Source organism: Mytilus californianus, unplaced genomic scaffold (assembly GCF_021869535.1).
Source record: "Mytilus californianus isolate M0D057914Y unplaced genomic scaffold, xbMytCali1.0.p SCAF_1, whole genome shotgun sequence".
In the NCBI taxonomy this organism is placed as follows: Eukaryota; Metazoa; Mollusca; class Bivalvia; order Mytilida; family Mytilidae; genus Mytilus; species Mytilus californianus.
The window spans coordinates 57,721,412-57,745,320 of record NW_026262581.1 but is presented as its reverse complement, the minus strand read 5'-3'; positions in this window follow the sequence as shown (position 1 = coordinate 57,745,320).

Here is a 23,909-nt window from a genome sequence, read left to right as displayed (position 1 = left end):
TGATCTAGGAGAGGATGACTTCTTGGAGGATGTTGAGGGTTTAACTTCGGCAGTGGAGCCTATTTCTCCTCTGCCAAGTGATCCCTGCAAAACCATAACTGATCCTTATATCCCTGATACTGACATACCTGGTATAACCCTCCCTGATATTGATATCCCTGCTACAACCATCCCTGAAACTGACGTCCCTGTTTTTGAACTCCCTTCATCAGAACCAACCTTCAGCTCCACCAGTTTAAGTCTCCCGTTATCTTCACAGCCTTGTCCAACCTTTTCGCCTACCAAGGAATTCCTCTCCCCATCTGATTTGAGGCAAGCTGCCGCCATTTACATTGAAGAAATTAAAGTTGGAACAAATACAAAAGAGCCAGCAATCCCGTTTTTTATAAATATTGGTGGAACCAGGTTTGAGACCTCAGCCACAGTTCTTCAGTCCAGTCCGGAGTCAATATTATCTGCTATGATTGAAGAAGACTCTCCTTTAAAGCCATATATTTTCGATGGACGCCATACCTATTTTTGGATCGTGATGCCAAACATTTTTCCCTTATCCTGAATTATTTAAGGAACCAGGCCCGGACTCGTTCCGACATGCTTCCCAGAGATATCCGCAGTTTACGGGAGTTACAGGTGGAATGCAACTTCTATGAGTTGAGACACCTGGAACTCGCCGTCCAAAAGAAGATCTTGGACCTGCAGCAACTCCGCTTGATTTAGGAATGAACATTTGGGGGGGGGGGGGGGGGGGGGGGGGGGGGGGGTGGATATTATATATATATGTGTGTGTTTCATAAATAATTCTATTATGCATTATGATGATAGGTTTTCTTAATGCAGTACAGTATTACCTTAGAAAAGCCCTATGATGTCTTTATGACTGATGAAGTATATTTTATCCTTTTCTTTTCTCAGGTTTTAGTGTCCAGTATTGGCTTATTCATTCACATATAGCAGAAGGTCTTGTTTATAAGTTTGTTATATATTCAAGGATTTTATATCCATTGATAGTGCTATTCAAGATTTGTTGTTGAATTTTCATAATTCAATTAACTTGTATGTGAATAGATGAGTTTTAAGTTAGAGTGTATAGGATGAATTTGGTATTGTACGACAGTTTGTCTTATCGAATTTTGTTTTCCAATTTTCAGCCAACCAACCAATTAATTGATTAATTTAATACATATTTATATGGAAATCTGTGCATTTGAGGACACACGCTTAGTGGTCGGAGGGCTGTGTTACGATTTAGTGATCGTATGATTTAATTAGTGGATCTCGTGTTGTCCATAATTTATAGAAGTAATTTTACGAATCAGCTATTTTATTTACGCTTTTACATCGCTGTTTTTACGATGGAATTTCACCTCGTACAGAATATTTACGGTTGGTTGGCAGGTACGTTTATGCCAGATGATGTGGGAATGTGTTTACCTTTTTAACTTACTTATTTTCTTAATATATTAACTTGTGTTTTAGCCGTAATCATCTAAATCCCAACAGTGCCATAATCTATTTACTCGAGCAGCCATATTAGTTGTGTATTCGCGGTTTATTACAGGAGATTGCTTGTTTACATAAAAACGTTTTGATTGGTTGATCTACTGACCCAAAAAATATAAATAGAAGGTTGACAAAACGAACTTCAGATCTAATCTCATCGTCTGCAAGAGCAGTCATAAGTAAGCCTAGTCTTTATATTTAGTCAACTGTTATACTTAGTCAACCTGTTTTATTTAGTAAATCTAGTAAAAATGTCTGAGCCACAGTCAACCTTAAGTCTGGTACGCAGGTTTTAAATGTTTTAAGAAAATTTAAACCTTCTACACATGGCTATTGTTTGTTTTGCACAAGTCAACCTTCAACCTACGGGAAAGTCCCGTCAACCGTCGTTCCACTTAGTCAACCTTCTATTGTTATGATAATATGAGAGAAATCTAAATTCATTTTTAACAGAAAGAAATAAGATAAATGAATATTTTATTAAATCAATCCTTATAAGTATTTTATACTATCGGTAACGGAAGGTTGAAAAGTTCAACCTTCTACCAAATCAACCTTCTTGTAATTTTAAGTCAATCTTCCTGACCTAGAAATTAGATGATTACGGCATGTTGTATATAAATATAAATGTATAGTTTGAGATGAATTGTAAATATTTGATTATATAGATGATACATAAAGTACATCTGAAAGTTACATCTGACTTAGTTATTATTTCATCTTTATACCAACTCAAAGGATCCATGCTAATTATGTTCGATCAATCCTCTTATTCTAATTAATCTTATCCACTCGGTTTAAGGGGCAAAATTGTTACATTATTCAGAATCCTATTTCTTAGCAGATATCAAATCACTTCAGAAGAGTTAAAACTAAATTACACAAGTTCAGTATCCATGGAATCTCACAGTTATTTTTGAAGAAAAAATTAGAAAACTAACATCATATGTTAGTTTTTTAATTTTGTCTTAGAGATTAAATAAAATGTTTTTTTTAATTTAAATGCCGAGATTGGGTGAAAATAACCAGAGCTATGGCTTGATAAAGTTAACATGCTATATCAGAAAATTGATTAAGTTTTGCAGGGGAAAATGTGTTGTTTCAGGTAAAGGGTGAGAAGTATAAAATTTGAAATAGAAGTCAATTTTTCCAATAAAAGCATATTTAAAGAACCTGGTAACTATGCTAAGTGAATGAAAAAAAAAATGAAAATAGTTTTTAGCTGAAAAATGTTGTTGATATGGGCAACAAAACAGAAAAAAAAATTTCCAAAATTCTAAATGATTTTACTATTTCTTAATCTTAGATTTATTGAAAGAACACATTTCCTACTTTAAAAGTTTTTTTTTTTTATTTGCAGGTTCTTAATGAAAGATTCAACTCAGTTTTCATGAAAACTGTACCTTGACTTGAATAAAAATGCACTTTAAAGATCCATGGTCAAAGAGCAGATATTTTTTTTAAATTCAATAGGCAACCAGTTTTTTGTTTTGTTATTTTTAAGATGTTCAGATAAGATAATTTGCAATGAAATTACCATCTACCTTTAAATAAGAATATCTTACAATTTAGTTGTTTAGTGTCTTTAAACTGACATGTTTAAAATTTAGATTGTAATTATCTGCTCTTTTAATAACGACAACGTCATAAAGGTAAACGTGACGTCACAAATACTGGTTAGCAACATCAAAGTGTATAGTAACAAACTGTCAACTAAATTAAATGGTTGCAAAAAAAATCAACTAAACGAAAACTTACATTTAAACAAGGAAACATACTTTGGAAGAAAAATAAGGATTCTAGATCAAAATCATCAGATGAAACACTTTATATTGATGCAGACAGCAAATCCAGCAGTTCTTCTGCGTTAAATATAATTGCTTACAATAATGATTCTTGTGCTTCAAGTCATGATATTTCTCCTATTTCTAAAGATCTTCATTCTTGTGCTTCAAGTCATAATCTTTCTTCTGATTCAACTGATCTTCATTCTTCTGATTCTATTAGTCTTTCAAGATCAGATAAGTCAATTTTTGATGAAGCACTTAACACAGAGGCTAAATGGGCTGGCTGTAAACCAAACGAACTTTTGATACTTCCAACAAAGCTGAGACCCAAAAAACAGGCGAACCAGAATAATAACGGAACTGATATCTTTAATGAAAATGAAAACATTTTTATCAATGTTAATAAAATTTCAACTGCAATTGCTGAATTCATACCTCACTTTCTTTCGAACACTCGGTGTAAATCACCAAAACCTACAGTGCATGTTGTATTGAGAAATGGCATTTGTGTATCAATAACAGTATCATGGAAAAAACTGTTCTTTTCGTTCTGTTATGATTGAAAATAGAAACATTCCTGGACCAAAGCCTGGCGTTTTAAACGAAGCCATAGCAATTCCAGTAATAAAGACAAAATGTGGAGCAAGTGACATTGTTTTCTCTCTATCTTGTTTGAACATTCAACCACCAACCCTGCATCTTGTTCAGCGTAAGGTTAGCAAGATCTGTGACAAATTTAATGAAAAATCCATGGTTGAAAATTCGGTATTTGTAGAAAATGTCAACGATATGCTGGGTCACGACCAATTTATTGATGTTGAAACGGATACTTCATATAACGATAGGCCACACGCTGGTAATGTAACAGGTACACAATCGTTTACACCACGTGTCGAGATAAACACTACAAAGAAGTTAACAATAGCTTTAGATGTAAATAAAATAAATTATTTCGAAAGAGAAAATGTAACCATGAAAATGAAAATTGTAAAAAAAAATATTCTACCGAGGAATCTATTTCTTTAAGTGAAGTTAAATCTGCCAAATTAAATCTACAAAAGGTAAATTCAATGAGGGGGGGGGGGGGGGGGGGGGGGGGGGGGGTCCTTAAAATAAATTCTGTCACCTGTGATGCAGGCGCTCAACGTTCAAAACCCATACTTTAAACTTTTGACAATTGTGGCCACACCATACAGCATTATACATGTTTTGTTCACAAGATGAGTACCATTCAAAAAATGTGAAAAATCTAAAATTGAATCGCATTTCCGTTCATACAAACAGACATATTTTTACAGAGATTGGCTACTTCTGTTCGTGCAAGAATGCGTTTGGAAACAGTGCGCATCAAGAAAAACTTTCCTTTGAGGACATTTTTTGTGAAAAAGCGATGACAGCAATAGAAAATATTGTTTAATGTTTCAGTGGTAGGCATACAAATTGTAAAAGAAATTCAATGGTCTGCATCGCACATTTTGCTGCAAACAAAACATTTTTTTTGCCGTATGGGAGACACTTAGAATTTAGCATAGAAGACGAGCAGAAATTGAAAATTGCAACACAAAAGTCTGTCTTTGGAAATCTTACAGAAAATTTCTCCGTCTTCTAAATACAAATAAATCTGAGAGCCTACATCACAGGGTTTTCACTTATGCCCCCAAGAACACAGTATGGAGCAGACATTTTTCGGTACTTTGTCACTCTGCAGTACATTCGGCTTCTATTGGCGCAGGGGGATCTGCTCTATTAATTGCCAAGCAAACTGGAATCAAATATACCAAATTTAATACATTCTTTAGGTACATGGTAAAACTGGATGACAGTGACCGTAACCATCTTCTGAGGAAAAAGACTCCTTGGTACAAAACAACACGCTTCATTAACAGAGGAAAAAAATATGGATACGCCTTTGCCAAATGAAATAAGCAATTGATAAACAAAATAATTAGAACTTTCCCTCTTACCAAATGTTTATCTATAAAATGCATTTTCTATAGCTTCTTTGGCCAGTACATTCGCCAATTTTTTTACAAATAATTCTTGCTTCATTTATATTTTTAGTTTCATATGATAAATGTTCATATTTAATGCATAACTTTGAATGACAAAGATGCGATACATGAAAGCTGGACATAATTGTGTTGATTTTTTGAAAAATACAAAAGACGATGAACAAAAAACCGTTTTCGCTTCCCTCGAAAAACCATTCTTATAGTGCCATATCCATCGGGTGATAAATTACCCCCACTCCATATATGGCAACCAGATTTCATTTCAAAATTGGTTAATTTTTTTTCGAACTTTAATCGTTCACGGACAGTTAACTGACATGTTGGTTTCAAAGCTATACAAAGTACAAGTTATGTTTTAATCTGAAAGAAATTATAGTTATATTATTGTAAATAAAATCATAAAAATATTTATTTTATACTATTTTCTTTGCATTTAATTAAATTGATTGCATACTGTGTTAAAATGAGTCTATCTACACATTCACATCTGATGAAGTCTAAATAATTGTGCATACGTCATCAAGACGTCACCACAATGAGCCTTGAAAAGTCATTTAAGAAGCAATTTAATGGCATAGTAAACGAAATGTCATGAAACATTAATGATTTCATATCACATAAACTTTATTTAACTGTATTAGCCAATATAATTGACCAAAACTCAGTGGTTTCAGTTTAAGAAGTTAACATTGTGCCATTAAATTTAACCATAAGGTAGCAATATATAGTTAGCATTTGATTGATTGATTGATTGTTGGTTGCTTAACGTCCAGTGGCAAATATTTCATGCATATTCAGGACGAGAACAAATTAACAATAAATACAATAGGTAGGGTCTGTAATAGGGGCGTCCGGGATTAAGGTCGGAGAAATTTAGACTACCACGGGAAATGAGGGTATATTGGGTAGGGACAGAAATTTAGCCTTGCAGCAGGTCACCTACGGACCCCTCAAAGAGTTGTTGCAAGGGTTCTTAACGTGCAAAGAGCGTGGCACTCTCTTTACACGAGGCATCGGATTTAACGTCCCCATTCTGACCGGACGTGGCTGCAAATTTGTACATCCCGCACAGCCAAACGGACGCCCCACTTTAGCACGGGTTTTACTGCCGGTCGGAGGAAGACCAATGGTGACCATACTTCTATTCCCCAGTCACCCTTGGGGGCAGTTAGCATTTGAAGCTGAAATTTGGTCTCTAAGTGCAGGAACATGGACAGGCATTTTGAGATGGATATTGCCGTTAATACACTAATACCCAAGCATGTATACATATTCAGTATTCTGTTTCTTAGCAGATTCCAAATCACTTTAAAAAAGTTAAAACTAAATTACATAAGTTCAGTATCCATGGAAACCTATGGTGTTAGTTTTCTAATTTTTTCTTCAAAAACGACTGTAAGCCCTCACCCCCATTCAGGCTTAAAAATATCTTTGAACTAGAACGTCAATGATTATCAGACATACATTGTTTCAACACTGATATATAGCTTTCCCAAAAATGAATACAAGTGGGTGTCTTTCGTGTCATTTTCCCGCAAATTACCTTTCAAAAGTACGTGCTAAATTCACCTCTTTCCAAAACAGTCAACAAATGCTAATATAATTTCAGAGTCACTACTGGAATGGACATGAATATGAACCAGAAATTTACACTTCCTAAGAACAAAACATGGTTCAATCTCTTTTCTGGAATCATACCTTTCCATAAAAAAAACTTTCATAGCAACAATTTTCAATATTCCTAATTTTTATATACTTTTAACTTGTCTTGTCTTTAATAAAAAAAAATCCACCGGGGCCAAAATGCGAAACTAACAATCCAAACTGTGTATTGCTGCCTAATTCGATTAAGCAAAAACCAATCCGGGTAACAAACTAAACTCGAGGGAAGCACATCAACTATAAGAGGAAAACAACGAACAACAGAAAACACTGAACTACAATAAAAGCAAAAGCCAACATACATAGTTCAGACTGTCTGATATCAACTGCCATATTCCCGACTTGGTAAGGACATTTTAAGAAAACATGGTGGGTGAACCTGGCTTTATGGCTAGCCAAACCTCCCGCTAATATGGCAATGTTAAAAAACCGCTAAAATGACAACACTACGTGACAGGAATACAGAGCAAACAAACGCAAGAATATTCAGAACAGAGAAATACATAAATAAATAATATAATAAGACATTACAACATGTAAACCGCAGAATAACAAGAACACCTCCCATGAATTTACGACAGCACACCAGGACACCACAAACGAAATATAAAAAATTGAAAACAACAAGTTTAATAATTTCATGCGTTCGAAGCGCTTTTCTGGATTTACCTTCATCAGGAACGCTCAAAGCCAAACATTTGAAATCCGAGGGATGTATAAGTACCGAAACAGTTGAAGAGCTATATGACAAAAATACATAAAACAAATAGCCAAATTCATCTAAGGTCAACTTTGCCTGAGGGAGTTATAATTTCAAAATTTAAAAACGGACAATTTTAGAAAGGTTTGTTATAAATTTATGTCAGTACCGAAGTACTGACTACTAAGCTGATGATACCCTCGGGGACTGTATAATCTGCGCGTCACAGGAATGGATCAACGTCACAAAAAGTGACGTATCTTATGTGACGTTTATATTATTATGTATTTGCTAACCATGACAAGAATATTAAAACGATACCAATGATATCGCATTTTGTTCAAATTGAATATTAAAATTTATTGTTGTTTAATTAACCTTAAATGGAAAATATTTAAGTTAATATAATTGGTAGGTCTTGTGATAGGGCTCGACCGGGATGAAGGGCGGGAAATTTGAAATACCACTGGAAAATTAAGGTATAGTTGATAAGGACCAAAACGTAGCCTTGCAACATGCCACCTCCTTAACGTCCCCATTTTGGCCGGACGAGGCTGTAAAATTATAAAGCCAAACGGACGCCCAGTTTAGGCAAACGTTATAGTGTCGATCTGAAGAAGACCATGGTATGACCATTATTATGTATCTCAGTTAACCTTTAGAGATAAAAAAACAAATTTAGAAGAAGCTCCCTTGTAGATTATTCGAAGACAAAACCATCATGAAATATTTCAAGAGTTGCATAAACAAAAGGCAACAGACAACATAAATACTGTAATGAAAGCAATTATTCGTAATATTGAAATGATCGTACTTTAAATTTGTAAAATAACATCGCCTCAGACACAATCATCAATAAAAAACATTTAAATAAGCATCAGATCTTATGCCCCAAAGAAATATAAGACATTAAACCGGGCAACTGGTTTTGTTGTAAAATGTAAAATGTAAAAGCATTTTAAACATTGAGTTTGTATAAGATGATTTTGAGTTTAATTCGGGATACATTTCAAGATTAACGACTGAATAAACTATTAAATTAAATTGATGACGTCTGAAAGAGGGTCTTCATAAATACTGCGTAGTGGTACTAACCATATGTGGATTCTAAAAAAAGTAAAGAACTTCTGGCTAATTTTAAACCTGGATCTTTTTCTGAAATTAATTCTATCAGAACTTTTGATTTTTCAACTCTGTATGCTACGATTTCCTACGTGAAATAAATTAAGAAAAATCGTCTAAAAGAAATAATCCACAATGCTTTTCAATATAAACATGGTAGCATCCGTTATAAATTTATTTCTCCTGGATACCATACGGCCTATTTTTTTGTTAATAGTGAACAAAAAGGTAAAACAAGGTACACAGAGGAACAAGTGATCAGTATACTGGAGACAACATATTAGTTGAATTTGGAGGTAGACTTTTTCAACAAATTGCCGGCATTCCTATGAGAACGAACTGTGCGCCTGTCCTTGTTGACTTCTTATTTTCATATGAGTCGACGTTCCTTCAGACACTTGTCCACAAAAAAAGATCAAAGAACCCCGATCATTTAATTTCACATTCAGATATATTGATGATGTTCTTTCTATTAACAATTTAAACTATTCTGATTGGGTTCCATTTATATATCCCCCAGAACTAGAAGTTAAAGAAACAACAGACACGGCTTCCTCCGCCTCATTTTTAGACTTGTACCTCGAATTTGACATAAGCACTCATTTCAGTGCCAAAATCTATGACAACGAGACAATTTTAGTATTGAAATTATCTTCACCTTCATAACCTGTCGATTATAACAGTTCGCATTGCATTTTATCACATTGTTACTTGGTCAAATCTCCTGTATCTCAGATGTTGAAATCAAAATCCGTAAATGGTAGATTCAAAAAGAGAAAATGATTAACAAAACTGAAAATATGTTGCCCTTAAAAGCGACATTCTGCTGATCCGGAATAATTGGATAAGAGAGCTTTTAGCTATCAGACGTTTTGATACAGACTTGCCAAGCGAAATGAGAAACGTCTCAGATAAGGAGATCAATATATATGTTGCAATGACCATAGGATATTTAGGTAAACATTTAATTCCTTATGAGATCAATGCGAAATGAAAAAAGAAAAACAATTATAGAGACGTCATTAAGATTCAAAGAAAAAGACCAGTTAAAATTGAAATAGACGACAAAAATTAAGGATACTGCGAGAGAAACAACGCGTATCTCTATCTCTTTTCCCGTTAAAGCACTGATCTAATTATGATATCCTGAAATCGGTATCAGCTTCAAATCAATGATTTTCAACACTGCTAGAAGTACTAGAGTCGATTCTTTAAAACTGGTCAAGATAAACATGATAAAATATCTTCAATTCAAGTACTTAATAACGGTAGTTATTATTCACATTTTCAAGCAAGTCGTTGCAAACAAGTTGGTTACAAGCTGCCAAGATTAAATTCTTTAATATTTAAATTTTTAGATAACTTATATAGGATACAAAAGGTCCAGAAAACCCCTTACTACAAAGTAGTGTACTACATGTATCCGATCAGAATTTCTTAATAAAGGCAGTTTATTGGAAAATCCAGATAAATCCTTAAAAGCAAAGTATTGATTAAACTGTTGAATATTTACTTTATTTTATGTTATGTTTCTACTATTAATGCTTTCGTTTAGTATCTTATATCGAAAAACTGTGTTATAATTATTTGTCGCCGGTTTATTTAGTGTTTCTTTCCCTGTAGAATGGATTTCCAGATCGCATCCAAACTAGTCAACTTAGAGTTTATTTCCGGTGAAGTTAGTACCTTTGTTTGTTTGAGTGCGTGAGGTGTGTTGTTGTGTTTTACTTTAGATAACTGCACATTTATGAATAAACTATCCTCATTGCATCAAGAAAACTATGAATGTTTTGGTTCCCAATTTAACAAGTATATAGATTCACATGATAATTCTTTTTAAACTGTTTGAATATATTTTTTCAGTTTCAAAGAGTTACAGGCAGTATATCATGGACAAATGTTAAAACAGTACATGCACAAATATTTGTACTTGCCGTTGCTTTGTGTTTCATTCTCCACCAATTGGTTCTCAAGAGAAAGGTAGCATACCTTATTCTCATTGTTTTATCGTTAGATTGATTACAATAGGGAAACTGTAATCATGTAATTGAGTTATTCTTTTGCGTATTGAGTAAAAGGTTCTGAAGATGTATACATTATTGGAAGCCACTGGTGGAACAAACATTTCTTACTGCTGAGGAGTATCTGAGTATACCTCTTGTGGAACATTGACACTTTTTTCTTTTGGCCAAAGTGTTGTTTGTACTTCATCAGTTTTGAATGACCACTGTGTTCGCAAGAACAAATATTAAATAGCTATCATTCTATCTTTTATGAATATTTTAACAATTAAAAAGAGAGGCGAAATATACTAAAGGGGCAATTAAACTCATAAGTTAAAAATGAATTAACAAGGCCATGAAAGACTTGAGGATCTATACAGCAGAAACGGCATAAATAAATAATTAGCCAAACCATCTAAGGTAAACTTAGCCGCAGATAGTTGGAACCTTAGTTTCTTTATAACACAAGCTAAGTACATGTATATTCATAAAGGATTATCAAGTTTCATTAAGGGTACAAATCAAAAATTGACACACAAATTAGATCTGTTAAAGTATACCTTTTACACTGATAATAAAGTAAATAATTGAGAGTTTATTATGACGAAATTAGAAGAGATGGACACGACTTTTTCAGATATATCCTAGCCAGTTAAATTGTACTTTTTTTTTGTATGTCCTGTATTGGAATACTTATTTTATAACTTTTTCTTTGTTACATAAACAGATTCTTCCTTTGCTCTTGTTTTAATCTATCTTTAATGTTTCAGAAGTTGAAATCATTTTTGACAAATGCAAAAAAAGGAAAAGCCCGAGTAATGGATATTTCACATTTTAAAAAATGGAAAATGCATTTAATACAATAGTCTTCCAATAAATCAAGTTGTAATTTCAATTAGAATTTTACAAATGAATACAATGTTTATGAATTTTCTGTTTGAAGTGCAGCAGTTGATATTACAGTACGATAATTGTGTTACGTGGACTTATGTTTACATTAGCAAACAATAAAACAGTAACAAACGAAAAAAGTGTAATGGTATCATAACTTAACCGCGTGATTTGTAGGACAAAAAATGTTGAATTATCATTCTAACTCTAGATGGAGAATGCTAAGATGTTTTTTTTTTTTAAATGATATTCCTTTCTTATTTATTTCAGAAATTCCAAACTTGTTTTCCACAATAGAATCACAGTCAACACAATTACATTATAGATATAAAAGGACGAACGCAATTGTTTTTAAACCAGATAAATGTGATGACTTTAGAGATGAATTCCGTTCAATTAAAACAGCTGGATTAACGAATTTTCTTTCATCAGCCACTTCGATATCGATTGCTTAAATGGACGGTAAGCTTCAGAATCTAAAGTTCAGCTTCTCATGGCCAAAGGATTTGTAGGTAATAGCACTTCCTAAATTATGGAAAGAGGTTTTAAAATGCTCCAATTAAATAACAAAAAAAAAAACAGAACTCCAAGGAAAATTCAAAACGGAATGTCCCTTATCAAATGGCAAAATCAAACGCTCAAACACAACAAACGAATGGAAAACAAATGTCATATTCCTGACTTGGTACAGGCATTTCCTCATGTAGAAAAATTGGGGATAAAACCTGGTTTTATAGCTAGCTTATTCTCTCACTTGTATGACAATCACATATAATTCCATTATATTGACAACAATCTAAAATAGGTACTGTTTCAGGAAGGACATGTCAGTTGCCTTGATATTTTTATGAATACTGTGTAAGGAAGGACCTGACAGTATTTCATCAACATTTTTTTAACAGTCTAATGAAGGACCTGACATCAATTAAAGTATATACTTCGAACTGTTGAGGAATCAAGTGTTCTAGACAACTAAATATTATCTTGGTCATTGGATAAACGATTAGGTTTTTCTTAAATGTTCACTAAGTGAGAGTATTTATTTTCTATAAATAACCCCATAAACGAAGTGTTTTTCTTATTAAAATCGACATGCCTTACATTTAACTCATTTTTCTATAATTAAATGATTGATTGATTGTTGGTTGCTTAACGTCCAGTGGCAAATATTTCATGCATGTTCAGGACGAGAACAAATTAACAATAAATACAATAGGTAGGTCCGGTAATAGAGGTCAACTGGGTTGAAGGTAGGGGAAGTTTGGACTGCCACGGGAAAATGAGGGTATATATGATAGGGACAGAATTTAACCTTGCAACAGGCCACCTACGGACCCCTCAAAGAGTTGTTGCAAGGGTTCTTAACGTCCAGAGAGCGTGACACTCTCTCTACACGAGGCATCGGATTTAACGTCCCCATTCTGACCGGACGTGTCTGCGTACTTGATACATCCCGCACAGCCAAACGGACGCCCCACTTTGGCAAGGGATTTACTGCCGGTCGGAAGAAGACCTGTAGTGACCATATTTCTATTCCCCAGTCACCCTTGGGGATATAATTAAATGATATTAGCTCTGCACATTTATTGTTATTTCAAGTGAAACTGTTGGGTGATGATAAAAAGAATGTTTAAAACAAATTCAATTTTATGTATCGAATTGCGAAACAAGTTCATATTGACATCCCCACTGGAAGGCCTCTGACAGACTGTATGAGCGTAAAAGAGAGGCTAAATATACCAAAGAGACATTCAAACTCATAAGTAGAAAATAAACTGACAACGCCATGACTAAAAAAGAAAAAAACCAACAGACAACAATAGTACACAAAACCCAACATAGAAAACTAAAGACTGAGCAACACGAACCCCACCAAAAACTGTGTGAGCGTAAAATCATTGTTATCGATGGCCGATGTGAAACAAGTTATAGGTAAATTATTCGTTATTATAATCGACATAAGTATTACGGTTGACCACAGTGTTTCGGGTTTGCCTCTATTGTCTGGCAGGGTTCATCAGAACCTGACCAGTTTCATGGTTAAGAGGTTAATGTGAAGTTTCTTTGGGTAACCCTGATACTTATCGAACATTTACCTCACTTTGAAAAACCTTACAATTTTTTTTCTGGTGCGCAAAAGGATGTTTGAATCTCTTCTTTTTTTTGCAAGTGGATGCTAGTACTTTGTTGTACTCTGCAGTAATATTGGTTATCCCTTTAAATTTATTTATATATAAAAAAAATGACATTAGTGAAATTCATGTTTTCTATCTTAATGTAAACAGAAGGGAACTAACTCACCTAATACTATTGCAATGTACAATTTTGCTCAGGTTTCAAAGGAAAAAATAAATGTTGTTCACTGTAAAGAAATAAAAAAAAAACTAGACCTCGTATATTATGTTTGGAAATAAAATATCTATTAGAAACAAATTGAAAAAAAGATAAGATTTCAAGGGGGATATCAAACTATAACATGGAAAGAAGACAACACTGTTGCAAAACTGAAAGAAAAACATCAGTGGGAGTATTTAAATACCACACATTAAAGATCGAGCAAAAGAAACCAACTATATACCGTAACTAGATGGTTGATTTCTGCCAAACTAGTAACTAGCTGATTTTTGGTAAATTTATATAAAACTGCAAGTATGAGAAGAATGTATGGAGCAGTGAGGTTGAAGAAAGAACTAATACTGATTGATTGATGTTCATCCCGGTCGATATCCTATTACAGGACCTACCTATTGTAATAATTTGTAATTTGTTCTTTTGTTTAACATGCATTGATTATTTACCACTGGACGTAAAGCAAACAGCAATCCACAAATAAAATGAGTGTTTTGATATGATGATTACGCTTTGTATTTGTAAAACAGAATATTGCAAGGTTGTCGTTATATTGTCTTATATTTATAGGATCATGTTATTTCTTGTATACCACGTGGGAACTGCTGTCTTTTCCATTTCTTGATACTCAGAAGAGGGAGTAACATTAGTTCAAATACCAGGTCTTCCGATTCTATGAAGTAGATGTTCAATGACAACCGTTGTTGGACTATTGGGGTGTCGAAATAGGCGACTTCTATTTGACACAAGTTTCTTCCCTTTTCTTGCCACAAAAAAAGTAAATTTGGAAATTAATGTTTAATTTAAATGAATATTTATATATTTATATTCATAAGTGATAGTAACGAAAATCCTTGTTACACGAACAACAGACCACTTTCGAATTCGTGCTCTGTCCCATATATGTCATATGTCACAAAGATTACGTTATTACGTTACAGCAAGAACCGATTGTTCCATGACTGATGCAACTCATTCATAAATGAATACAGAATGTGTCCATGGGACACAAATGATGTCCCTGGCATATAACGTTATAAAGGGACATTACCCAAGAACGGTACGCCACCCAAATTCGAACTCCGAGTTTTGTGGTAATAAGCGTTGTGTATTTCATACCGTTTGGTTGAGGCAAACTTAAGTTAGAGAACGGAAACGAATTAATCAGCATTTTTTTCATTTGTAAAGGGACATAACTCTAGAACGGTAAAAGTGATGCCACCCAAATTGAAACTTGATCTGTGTTTTGTAGCAATAAACATTATGTATAAGTTTGATAACATTTGAATGAGGCAAACTAAAGTTAGAAAACGGAAACTCATTTTGGGACGTATGGACGCAGCGGGATTCGAAGATATGGGGGGGGGGGGGGGGGGGGGGGGGGGGGGGGCAGGTGCAGCCCCTTTCCTTTAAGGTTAATGAAGACTTATTACAACTTATTTAAAGGTCATAAGCAAAAAGTTCATACTTGACTACATATATTTGACCACAATTCTAACCTATGGTGGAATTTTGGGTGCTTTAGATTTAAAAAAAAGTTAACTGACAAAGGAGATTGTTATTTTGAAAAATTATGCAAAGAACTGCAAACTGAATTAATTCATTTCAAAATCCGTAGGCAAAAGATGCATAAGTATTGCATTGATAAAAAGTAAAATCACAAAAATACTGAACTCCGAGGAAAATTCAAAAAGGAAAGTCCCTCATCAAATGGCAAAATCAAAAGCTCAAACGAATGGATAACAACTGTCATATTCCTGACTGGATAATTGAGCTAGGGAGATACCAATTATTTTTTGAGGTTAAAGTTAATATGTTTTCATACTTATCACGTTAACAAATTTAGGGGACAAGTTATTATCCGAAGCCCTCTCTGTATCCAAATCCCTATCGAACCATAGTACTAAAGAAAAGTTGGTATAAATCAATGAGTTCATTAGCAAAAAATATAGGCCTAGATCTATCTCAAATTTTTAATATGAAACTCAATTTTAAAGTACTTTTGAACAGATTAAAATTAAAGTATAATCAGTTGTGGTAATGACAGAACAAATATGTTATTTGGAAATAAACTCAAAACGAAGAATTTTAAGAGAATAGTTGTGAACCCTATCTGTTTAAAGACAATAGAAATCAGAGATTTCAGATGACAAAATTCGGAAAAAAAATCTTGAAATAGATTGATTGATTGATTGTTGGTTGCTTAACGTTCGGTGGCAAATATTTCATGCATATTCAGGACGAGAACAAGTTCACAATAAATACAATAGGTAGGTTCTGTAATAGATTAAGAGATTAAGGTCGGAGAAATTTAGACTGCCACGGGAAATGAGGGTATATTGGATAGGGACAGAAATTTAGCCTTGCAACAGGTCACCTACGGACCCCTCAAAGAGTTGTTGTAAGGGTTCTTAACGTGCAAAGAGCGTGGCACTCTCTTTACACGAGGCATCGGATTTAATGTCCCCATTCTAACCGGACGTGACTGCAAATTTGTACATCCCGCACAGCCAAACGGACGCCCCACTTTAGCATGGGTTTTACTTTCGGTCGGAGGAAGACCAATGGTGACCATACTTCTATTCCCCAGTCACCCTTGGGGGTTAGAGTGAGGTAGATACTGAAGTCTTCAGACAATAGATAGAGTTTGCAATCTTTGTAAAATAAGTGGAAGATGTTTGCAGTCTTTGTAAAAGAAGTGGAAGATAAACTCCACGTTCTACTTTAACGTTCATCTTTAGAAAGTGAGAGCTTTCCATTATTTCAAATAAAGCTTAAAGTTACAAAAATTTTCTTAATTTACATTATCAATGAAAATGTATTTGACTAATGCTTAATACGCCTTATCGCTATTTGAAATTCTGTCCCGGCTGACCCGAGAATCTGTCCCGCTTGAACTACTGACGTCAAACAACACTCGCATATCCATTGTGGCGTCAGATATTTTGTATTATGACGTCAAAATTTTACGGGAACCTTTGTGATATCCAGTAATGGTGGAAATAGCGATAAGGTGTATGAAGATAGTCATATATTTAATCAAGTGTGTAATTAATAATTTAAATATTGTTACAAAACAAATATATAATAAACTTAGTAAATTTATTAGTTTTACTGGTAAGACACACTTTTTTGTATGAATATAAATACATGATATTCATAATAAACTCATCATAGATACCGGGATTTTTAATGTGGTAATTTATAAGTGCTTTTGACAGCCCGGGATAAACAATATTTTGATCCTGTTTTCGATAGGTTTAGGATAACTGTTATTGTCAATTTGAAAACATATAAAATAAATATACATTATTGTGTTATTTTCTTTTTCTTTTCATTTATTCATACATTTAATTGTAACCAAATCATTGCCAAATTTAAATTGATTATTGTGCTTGAAACGAGCGTCTTTAATTGTCAATAAAATATTTGAACTTGAACACGTCCCACTCCTAACGTTCATTCTGAAGGCCCCTTTTTCTAAATACATGGATCCACACCTGTTCGTTCACTTCAGACAGACTACGACTATGAATGGCAATATAGAAAAAACAATCAGTTTTCTTTGGTCAACAATTTATTTGGATGATGTTCAAGATTGACACCAGATAGACGATTAAGATAAAACCGAGTTTCTTCAGACGTGAATAAGCCAACCACTTGTCTGCATTTGAAATGACGACTGACACTAAAAACCATCCAAAATGAATAACATCTTGTAAACAATAATACCTCGGCATATAATACAAGTATGTAACGTCACAGTACCCAAATTGCACATATTCAACAAACATAGCTGGGAAAATCTTACAAGTTTTCTTCGAGACTAAATAATTTGTAAATTTATGATTTGACATTATACACGTCTTTTAACATAGGTAAATATATTTAAAATACACAAAACACAGTATATATCAACAGATGAAACATTCACTGAAAAAGAAAAATTTACGGAAACGTCGCCATGCGTTCACAAAAAGTCATCTTTTAAAAATGAGCAAATGAAATATGTTACAAGCATCCATTTCTAAAAAAATGAATATAAGGCATGGACTTATGTCAAATTGTTCTAAATATTTGAAGAAATAGAACAAAAACATCTGTTATTCGATTTTTAAGGATGTGCATGCAATTTGGGTACTCCTCATTACAAAATCATGGATCGTTTGGAGGTCGGTTCAAGTCCATTTTTCTATGATTCAATACGGATTCAAAATTATATTGGTGTAACTATATATCAAATAATGATATGTCTACAAAATAACAACAGAATGAAAACTTTTGTCTGGATTATAAAAAAACATAGATGAAAAAACTGTCAAAATAGGTGCAATTTGGGTACCCTCACGTTATGTACCCTTGGTTAAGGTTCATCAATACAAATGGACGAAATGGCTGTTTAACTAACAAATTGCTCTCGAGTACAGACAAACTTTTGCAGTTGGAAAAATATGTTAATGCCTAGATTCCTCTAGATATGTACATTAAAAAGGATTTTGGTGGTCATTTTTTTTTTTTGTCGTTTCTGCAAAGAGTGTAAAATGTGGAGAAATAAAAACAAAACATCAGTTATGCGACTACGAATTCTCTTCTTTTTTTTTTGAATCCATTAATCCATAATCATTTAAGGTGGTAAAAATATTCACTTTTGAATCACATTTAGGACTCATTAATGTTCACCATCATCATTTTTGCCTATATAACATCAAAGCGTATGCAATAATACCTCATAATATAAGGTCTAGTATGTGCCAGTGTGTCCTTGAACAGTATTACACCGTTCAGCGTTACATTTATTCACGGGACTTTCAATATTTGACAAATTTTCCATTGAAATATCTATCTCACTTTCTTTTCCAAACTTTTTTTTCCTACTTCATCGAATTAAGTTGGTTGTTGCTTTTATTCCTTGTTTCTTACACTCTGTTGCACTTCATCCCATGATTGCACACGGATTACATCCAGTGCAGGACTGAAAATACATACATAACCAAAGTAGAGATTTCAGTCACAATTTTCAATAAAAAGGTGATAACGTGCTTCTAGATGTTATATAACTAGATAGTAAATTATCCCTCTAACTGAATTACTTGTTCCCCCAGAGGTGACTGGGGAATAGAAATAAGGTCACTTTAAATTTGTGGGATGTACAAATACACAGCCACATCCGGTCAAAATGGGATCTTTAAATCCGAAGCCTCGTTTCAAGAGAGTGTTCTCGGCACGTGAAGAACCCTAGCAACAACTCTTTGAGGGGTCAGTAGGTGGCCTGTTGCAAGGCTATATTTCTTTCTCTATCCAATTGCAATATACCCTCACATTCCATTGGCAGTCTAAATTTCTCCGACGTTCATTCGACGGCCTCTATTACATGACCCACCTATTGTATTTATTTTTAGTTTGTTCTTGTCCTGAACCTGCATGGGACATTGAGCAATGGACAATCAATCAACCATTTACATTATTATTTTCAAATTTGTCCCACTTGGCACTTACAGCGTACTATGTACACTGCATCTCTTAAACTGTCTTTTTAAATCTAGCAAATTATGCTATTTGTCTTTTGTTTTGATAAAAGTGATGTCAGGGATGCCTTGTAAATGAAGAAAATAGGAAAAAACAACTGCACTGCCTTATTTAAGTCTTTTTGTAATGAAACTAGTTTTCTGAAACTCATTCTTGCTTTGAATGCAGCTTTTATTTCGACATGATACATACAGCAGCATGCAAATTTGTCTATCATTTTGCGTTATCGGTCTAACTTAAGGTAACACGATACCGAATGACGTTACGCCACGAGTTATCGTTCCTGCTGTTGTCGACATCTTTGAAATTGACGTCAAACGTATAGAACTTAGAACGAATCAAACAAACAATTTGCCTCAGTCTGGTATAAAATAGTTGAAAGATAAATGTTTCTTTATTTCAAATTTGCAAATATATATGATTATATATTAAAAATACGCTTTCTATACGTATCATATTCAATCACAAAACAAAAAACTTTGCATAATTACGATTCAAATAAAAGTACAAAAATAAAAGAAAAAAAATCACACTTGGGTGAAATATAAATAGTAAATTAATCTTTTATTTTTTTATCATTATTCATAGTAACTTTGCATAGATACAGAATGTCAAGGGATTTGATGCAATACGTTATATATTTGACATTGATTGCTTTGGAGTCTTCCTCCCATTCTTCTTCTCATTCTTCACATTTAAATATATATTTTTTAGATAAGTAAGCGTTTGTACGATTTATCTATATATGTTCTTATGCATAACAGACTGAGCTTTTTATTCTGGGTTGGGGTTTTTCAATACATTCTTATTAAGGACGCACGACGTTTCCCGATGCAATTTTTTTTTTAAAGTAGAATTCCAAATTATAGAAACGCATGATAATGTATGAAAATACGGGGAATTGTACGACAATTAATTAATGCAATTCCGCTAAGAAGCCCATTCGTTTTTAAATGGTCACCGAAAAACGTCGCTAGCAAAATAGAAAAAGGAAATTTATTTGGAAAAGAATACCGATAGAATTTTTCCGAAAAAAGCACCATACAAGCAGACGTACAAACTCAGACAGAAACTGGTTTATTGGCATGGAATGAACAAAGAAGAGTAGATTAAATTGGCTGTTTGGCCGAACAACTTTTCCTATGTTTCAAGTGTAAACAGTCTTTGAAATTTGTTGGACTGTACAGAAGAAATCTGATATGGTTTCGAAAGCTTGTTTAAAAGAAACTACTAGCATTGTAATCTAATAGTCACAGTCTAAACAGGACAGCCACATCGGAATAAGGAGAAAGTTAACAAAGGCTTAAACATATGGGATGTCAACACTAAATGTGCACTCGGTTAGGTCGAAATTTATTTAATCATTCAGATCCCGTTACATCTTTTCTTTCAATCCGTTCTGAAATAAATTATTTTCTCGAAATTTACAATCAAACGATTAATCAAAAACCTATGGCCCCACAATGAATGAATGATCGGTGCTTCGATGAAGGTAAATCCAGAGTAGCACTTCGAACGCAAACCAGATATTTTCATTCACCTATTTTATTCAAACGGCTAAAACAAACTGATTAAAAGAACAGTTCCAATGCCCCCACCCCACCCCTCCCGCGTTGTACATATTGTATCTGTCAATGGCTATTATAAATTTAACAAAAATTGTTTGTTCTTTGATTTTTTTTTTTTATAAATATCGTTAATAGAGAAATTCAGATTTGAGAGCAAATGCAATGCAATTTTTGATATAATTATTATTTCCAAGGGGCATCACTCTTTTAAAAATATTTGATCAGCACTGACCTTCGAAATTATCCAAGACAATGCTGATATAACCTTTAATATAAATTATTTAAAGATTTGGCAAAAATTGTACACGTGAGAGTGCTTCAAAATGCAAATTTCCATATACTTATTAATATATCCAAGGGGCATGACTCTTTTAAAAATAATTGATCGGCATTGATTTTCAAACTTGTCAGCGAACATGCTGATTTAAATCTAATATATAAGTTTTATAAAAATCAGGCAAGAATTGTACACGTCAGAGAGCTAACAAGACCGGACAGACAAACGGACGGACGGACGCCCGGTATTTGTATGTCCACCACAACGCGTCGCGCGGGGAACAAAATCCAATGAGATCTTAAAATCAATTTTATTTTAGATTCATTTTAATTTGCACTTTGTCTTCAGGGAGGGGTGTGTTTTTGGATTTCTGAGTTGGACATGATGTACAGGTATAGCGGATTAAAAAAAACGCACCTTTTCACAAAGTGGGGAGACAAAACGACTCACAGACGATTAGCAAAGGTGCATTTTGGGGGAAGGGCGCAGTCTTAAATGGAGTTTTTACAACAAGTATACAAGTGTTTATGTAAATTAAAAGGGTTGTTTTTTCTTTGTGTGCATAAATGGAAATGTGGGATATACAATAAAACAGAAAATGGCCAATTAACGATACACAAAACCAAAGACATCTATATAACACGTGACTAATACAGGATGGACGAGTATTTTTTTACTGCTAATTTGTAGTTTTAGTAAAGATTCGATCGTTGGTTCCTTGAATTGGAGAGTTAATAAGTATATTTAATATGGCAAGTATCAAACCTATCAAATTATCACATCACATGTTCACAACAAAAGTCAGATTTTAACTATAACAGCAACATATTTCAGTCTCCTAGTACGTATTTGTTAGTATTTAAAATTCTTGTATTTCAGGAGAAAACTCAATCGCTTATGAAATAAGGTGATGTGGTATGATTGCCAATTAGAGAACTTTCCATCAAAGACCAAATGACGTAGACGTTAGCTTGCTTACGTTGCTACATTTGAGATCTCCATATTACCATTCCACTATGAACTGCTTATTCAAAAAGATATTTTGTCACCAAATGATTTATAAAATAGAAAATAATCATATATGCTAATATATGTTTTGCTCCCTTGACAAACTGACAAAATGCTGGGAGCATATTGTTTTACCCGTGTCCTTCGACAGTCCGTCCCTTACTTGGTATATAGGGTTTATACGGCTGATTTTTTTAGGATTACAGTTTTGAAGCTTTAACTTTAAAATTATGTACTCGGTGTTGGTACATATATAATACGCGCATCTTGTCAGATTTTTATTTTTTTATGACAGGTTACTGAATTTGGCATTTTGATAATATATTGCACCAAGTCTTTTTTACCTATATTGAGGGTGCAGGTATATTCTCAGGATCACCTTTTTTAATAATTTTCCACGAATGACAGAATATTGAACTTTGTCTATTCAAGTGGAATTTTGCATACAGTTTGCAAGGTTTGTCCGACTAATAACGCACACAACCCACACGTTTACATCATACAGAGTATACTATATTTATAGAATACGTATTTTATCAGGATGTTGATTTTCTTTATATTATTCACAACTAAAAGAATGTGTAACCTTTTTTGACGGCTGCATCAAATGAGACTTTTAGACATAACTTTTCAAATTGTATTGTATCGTCCTGAAAATCCATGAAATATTTGCCACTGGACATCAAGCAACCATCAATCAATCAATTCAAATTGTACTTCGACATCACTGTTTACCAAATCAAATTTTTGAAGCACTTTATTTTATTCATGCATAGATACATCGGTGTCATCAGCTTTGTCTAGTTTGGTAGGGTTAAGTTGAAGATTCAGTTTTGAAACTAAAAGTGCACACAGTTAGGACGAAATAAAATTAACTCAGTCGAATGTTATACTGAATTATTAGGAAATTTCCGGCAGAGTGAATGAAAATAAAATAACAAACACCATTCAGATCCCGTTACATATTTTTTTTTCAATCCATCTGAATAAAAATAACGTTATTCTGTATTCCGTAACGTCAGAAATTTTTGTCAATTTCTAAGCGTATCGGTCATCTTTGAAGCGATTTATCTAAAAAACAAGGATGGTGACATATGTTTTTTTTATACATGTATGGATTTGGTATACAATCCTGAATATTATGTTAGTTTTTAGTCTTTCTCCGTATATGAGAAAATAACCATCCGTTGAAAAATCTAGAAAAGTAAGTAGAAAAAAAGGCATTTCCCTATATATCTATGTAAATTTGGCGCCAAAATTGACATTTACAAAAAAACAAGAATGGTGACCCCCATTTTTTATTTCATATTCCGATGTAACTCGAATCAAAGAACAAGTGTGCCAAAAAGTTTAGAAATCGGGAGATATGCCATTCGGTATCGTGTTACCTTAAAAGTGCTTGCAATTTTCTTGCGAATGTTGAGAAATCTTTATTTCTCGAAAGTCTTTTTCCAATATGTGAATCGTGTATCTTTCGTATATACTGTGACCAAACCTTTCCCTG